We start from the raw sequence: 6,026 nt of genomic DNA, 5'->3' as shown, positions 1-6,026 counted from the left end.
ATGCGACAGTGCTGATGTGCGACAATCAGAGTTGCATAGCTATTGCCAAGAATCCAGTGTACCATGCGCGGACCAAACACATCGAAGTTCATTACCATTTTGTTCGAGAGCTCATCATCGACGACGTGATCGAGCTTATCTACTGCCCGACCGCCGACAACTTGTCCGACCTCTTCACGAAGGCACTCCCTCGAGAACAGATGGAGCACCTCATCAAACGCATGGGGATTGGCCCACAGTTGTGACATTGAGGGGGGGTGTTAGAGACTCACTGTACCCACCTGTGAGCCCCCATTTTGTGGGGACAAGGGGCAGTGAGAGTAAGGAGGGAAAATAGAGTTGGCAACCAGCACACGGGCTGGCTGCTGTCAGCAAACAGCAGAGATTTGGGGGGGGCCCTTTGCCTTCCTAGAAGCATGGACTGGCTGCACAAGGCACCCTTTTATAGGGGCCTGTGGCAGGGCCAGTCGGCCCAACCAGGGCCACCGACCAGGGCCGACCCGGTTTTCCAGACTGATCTGGTCGGTCACCAGTCAGGGGACCGCCGACCCTGCTGGTCGGCCAAACCAGAAGGCCTGGGCAGTGCCTATAAAAGGCCCACACTTCCCTCCATTTTGGCATCCAGTGCAGGACAGAAAGCCTCAGTTTTAGGCTGTGCTGTGCACTCAGATTTGGTATCTTCTGACAGAGAGAGTTCCTTCAGTTCGCCTCAGCACTAGGCTGAGTTTTGTATTGCTCCCCTGGAGCCAGTTTTCTGCCCACCATCCGGTGGATGAATATATTCTCTCTCTGTCTAAGTTTTCTCTGAGTGAGTATTGTATCTGTGATCAGTTATCTGAGTTGAGTGTTGCTAGAGCGGGAGAGATCTTGGCTGGAGGTTGGAGTGATTCTTTCCTTCTGTTTTCTAACACAAGACACTAGGCCAACTTCCTGTTACACTACTCCATTACTTGCAAACTACAGCCACCTTGCTGAACCACAATGGGCTTCTCCAAATGCTCACTGGCTCTGATACCAAACTAAACATTCAAGAAGAGCAAGCTTACTAAACAGTTAAGAAGAGCAAGCTTACACATGAGAGGCTCATGGAAACCACTTCTATATTACGGGGATGCCCAAAATCCACACATCAACTCTACTCTCCACTCTATACACGAGAGTTCTAAAGTCTCTTCACACTACTACTATAAAGAAGTCCAGTCATCCACTTATCCACATCTATCTAATCACAGCTATGCATCTACAATTGGCAATCTCATCATCGACACAAAGCCCCTAGGCTACTTTCTGTGGATCACCCTTGCTCACAAAAGATGCATGGGGGATTGAATATTCTAAATATTCATATGCATCTATTAGCTCGTAAGAAAAAAATGATGCTTCCGTTCATGCAGATTGATCAACCATGAGTATACAATGCAACATTTGCTTTCACATTTTGTCTAATGCATCCTTTGGTCGCTTACAGCTTACCCAATGGGATTTTCTCATGGGTTACATTCGTGGTAGGGTTATGGGCTGTCCTTTTGTCACCTGATAGTACAGTTAAGAAAGATGAATGATCTTACCCTGGCATTAACACGGTCCCACAGTTGGGATAGAGTCTCGGCCTCCTTCCGAGCCAGGATGCCAAGGTCCTCTGCTAGGGGATCTAGTCAGGCAACTCTGACCAGGATGAAATCTGCCAAATCATATGACTAACACAAACTCCATCATCACCTACCAGAGGCCGTAATTGAGCCCATCGAACTGCCAATCAACCGGGAACGTGGGCAACACTGGAATTCTAGCCTTGTTCTCTACCATCTCGGACAAAGTCGCCATGCCGGAGTGAAGAGGACGATATACTGAAAGAGAAGGTGGATGGGATGGAAGGGATCTGAGGGTTGAAGAAAGGAGAAGGCAGAAGAGGGGGCTGACAGCCTAATGTACCTTCACACCTCGCTTTCCGTCCCTTGGAAACACCTCCTCTCTGATCTGAAAACACCCTTCGAAGTTACCCCTTTGCTGGTCACCCGAACACTCCACTCCTCGAATACGCTCCTCCTCAAAGACACCTGCGAACAGCACCCTAATCCTCCTCTCTGTGTGTTGGCTCAACACTAGACCCTCGGGTCTCAAGCCAACCGTGGCTCTAATACCATGTGAGAAGTGCAATGGAAATGAACAGAAGAGAGAGAGAGATAGCACGTCTCACACACACACTGAGAAGCAGGGAAAGGAGAGAGGAAGGCACAAGAGAACTGCAAGTGATCTCTGGAGAAAACCCCGCTACATTTGGGGGAAAACTTCGGAAACAACGGCCTGGTCGAGAGCTCGGAACACATAACTCAACAACCAAGTGAAGGGAGCACTAGGGAGTGGATGGACTGCTCCACTACCCTGCTCCTCTGGTGCACAACAGGGCTGGCTCTGCTCCTCTGTCAGGCCCTCCAAAAGATATGATCTGCTGCTCCAGAAGATCAGAGGAACACCAAGGAGGGGGGGCCTATAAATAGCCCCAGCCTCTCCCTGGTCGGTCAGCAAGAAGGGGAGCCGACCAGCTGCTCTCCTTGGCCAACTCATATGCAGGGAGACCGACCCCCCCCTCTATAAAGGGCTGGCTGGAAGCCCTACTGCATCTCCTAGAGGGCCGACTACCTGCCCTGCTCATGGCACACAGCCCTATAAGAGGGCACACACCTCTATGCCTAGACTGGGCCGACTGAGCAGGCTCTACATGAGCCAACGACCAGGCCTGCTGCTCCCCTATAAAGGGCTCACCTCCTCCAGCATACAAGGAGGCTGCCTAGCCGACTAGACCTACTCTCATGGGTCGGGCACACCTACAGCACAAGCCCTCTCTCTCCCTACCCTAGCCTCACACTGGGCGGGCACACCCAGCCCTCTCTATTCAGGAGATGTTGATCTCTAACACCTCCTTGGGTTACTGTTCATGCGAATCGCATCTAGTCTATGACATGTTTCTTCTCGGTGGTGGAGGAGAAGGATGCAGCAAATATGGGCTTGCAAAGTCCCCTTCGTCAGATAAAATTTTGTGGCAAGTTCTACTTGGTGTTCTTCCATTTGGACAGACCATGGCTTGCCCCTGCCACTAGTCGCCAATGTCTATCCTTGCAGGAGTCTATGCCCCACTTACTTTGGCATTGCCCTGAGTCTTATTATTTCTTGTTCTGCTATGGAGCACCAGCTTTGGGCCCATTTCCCTAGTGCTCACTTCAGCAAGGTATTCTGGCTGTTTGGTGTCTATCCTGTCAGACAAGGGTTTGCCCTTTTCTTTCATTGGGTTTGTATTGGGCACTATGGACTCTGTAGAAGGGTAGGGCCTCTAGTGATCCATCCTGGATAATACCACTTCTTCCGCGTATCTCTACAACAATCCTTCTTCGACTGCCTGGATGCACGGATCTTGATTATCCTGCTTTTTTGTCATATAATGATGTTGTAATTACATGTCTCCTCCTTGGGGACTGTTTCTTGTAATATAAGATCAAATAGCTTTCACCACAAAAATTAATAGTGCACGTGCATGTGTGTGTGTGTGTGTGTGTGTGTGAGAGAGAGAGAGAGTTCTCTTTGTATTTATCAGTGGATGTGGGTGGTGTTCAGCAAACAAAGATTGCTCATGGATGTGAGTGGCTGCGGTCATGCATAGTGCAATAGAGGGACTATTCAAGGTAGGGTCTTGGCTGTCACTAGTGCCGCACACTTTGATTGCTTAGAAAAGTAGCAGAGAGGTCTAGGGATAAAGTTCAGTAGTACATTCCTTGGCAGCAGATCTTCAGCAAGAAGAAGAGCTGAGGAGAGGGGAGCAATACTTTCCCAGCCCACTGAAGCTCCATAAGAGCATATAAGCTGACATATGTGTTCTACGGAGGTAGAAGGCAGCTCACGGAGGTGCGTACAGCCCACATCCAGGCAGCATTAGATGGTGGTAGTTGAGCACATTATTTTGTCCTATTTTGGAGCTTTCTATAAGCCATGTTTTGGTGGTTCTACTCCACGTACATGCTCGGTAACACAAGGAGTAAAATTTGTTACACATTGTGTGAACCCTTGGACAAGTCGTCCTCTACAGGAGTTGGATACAGCATGTGACTCTCTATCTATGCATGGTATTAGTTTTCTATAAGCCATGTTTTGGTGGTTCTACTCACATACATGCTCAGTAACACAAGGAGAGAGATTTGTTATACACATTGTGTGAACCCTGGGACAAGTCGTCCGCTGCAGGAGTTGGATACAGCATGTGACTCTATAGCTATACATGGAATTAGAGATACGCACATAGTTCCATTGGGAATGCAGAGAAATACATCAATCAATGCTGCAAATCAGCCCTTAGGCACTAGAGGAGGCAGATATTGGCAGCAGCAGGGTGCAGCAAAGGCACCAGCATGCAAAAGCAGTCGTTAGCATATGTGAAGAGCTTAGCAATTGAGCAGATCACAGAGGCGCAGGTAGGTGCTCACAAAGGCATTTTGGGGCTCCTCCCTAAGCCAATCAAGACTTCATTTGAGAGGCAAGCAGCAGAAGGAGAGCAGGAATTGTCGCCTCAGATGTAGCACTAGTGGAGCAGCATCCCGCTGTCCAGCATAGGTTCTGAATGTACTTTTGCCATCGTCTTTTGGTTTGATCAGTAAGCATACCTATTCAGTTCTTGGTTGCTATATCTCACTGTCTCCTTCAATCAATGCGCAGAATTCTTACATGCTTGTGTGCATACATTGAGTAGAGTCTAGATCTGGGTATGATCTTGTGGTTTTTGTGCATTTAGTGGTTTGGGCTTGGCCTGACAAGCAAGGCCCATTCACAGCTAATCTCTAACAGCTCATACAGTGCACAAAGATCTACAGAGTAGCCAGTTCAAATATAACAGCACCACGTTCCTGTATGCAACAGAGTTTCCATACACAGAGCCTGTCAGGCTCTGATACCAAAGTTTGAGGCCACAGTTTTCTATGCGAACAGGTACCTAGGTTGTCTGTTTGTAGGGGCCTCAAATAGCAATCATTCTCCTTGTGCCTTTTCTTACCAATATGTTGCGTACACAAATATCTTTTTCCATCAGCTTCACGCTCTTATTCTTCTTAGTTTTAGCAATCTTGGACAGCAGAGCATTCTCAACGATGCGACTAAGGATTATTGAGAATGTGCACGAGACAAGACAGATGCAGAGTGCGTGTAAACACACAAACAGGAAGGCAAGGATGAAATGTTTGATTAAGAAGCATAACTCATGCATGGTCTTGAAAACAGCTTTAATATTACCACCTCATGATCCTCTGCAACAGGTTAGTATTACAATTCCCAAACAGCCTTAAGTGCACTTGCCCTATCATATATATCTAGATGAACCACTAAACCGGCACAAACGCATCATGTGAAATCGAAAGCTTTAGCCATCACCATGCGTGGTAGGAACTAGCTGTATGAGATCCCCACTGAGTCGTTAATAAAAAGAAAGTGTAGAAAATTTAGCGGATAAGTGCATGCACATGCAGTGTACACTTATGTTTGGTAAGTGGATGCAAATGCCCAGTGTGGGATGTCTGTGTATTGGTGTGTACAAATTTCTGCATTAATACTGCACCTTTGGCCATATCCGAAGCATCAACAAAAAATGAAATGGTAGTTTCCAGTTAGGTGGTCTGACAATTGGTGCCACAACTAACATCTTCTTCAATAAAACAAAAGCCCTCTATTGTTGCTCCTCCCATCTATAAGCTTCTACCTTCCTAGTAAGTTTTGTTAATGGTGCATAAACATGGGAAAGATAGCGCAAAAACCTGCTATGCCATTTGATCTGCCCAACAAAGCATGATAATGCTTAAGAGTTCTTGGTGTAGGAGCATTCTAAATAATTTCTACCTTTCTTGGATCTATGGCCATGCCCTCTTCCGAGATTATATGACCCAACAGAACACCCCTCTTAACTGCAAAAGCACACTTTTCTGGATTAAGACTAAGCCGTGCAATTCTACATCTCTCAAGACATAATCTAAGATGTTGTAAATGCTCCTCCT

The sequence above is a fragment of the Dipteris shenzhenensis genome, chromosome 1 (genome assembly GCF_047967505.1).
Source record: "Dipteris shenzhenensis isolate YYH24624 ecotype China chromosome 1, Dip_SZ_1.0, whole genome shotgun sequence".
NCBI classification, from domain to species: domain Eukaryota; kingdom Viridiplantae; phylum Streptophyta; class Polypodiopsida; order Gleicheniales; family Dipteridaceae; genus Dipteris; species Dipteris shenzhenensis.
Note: the sequence above shows the minus strand (reverse complement) of the source record.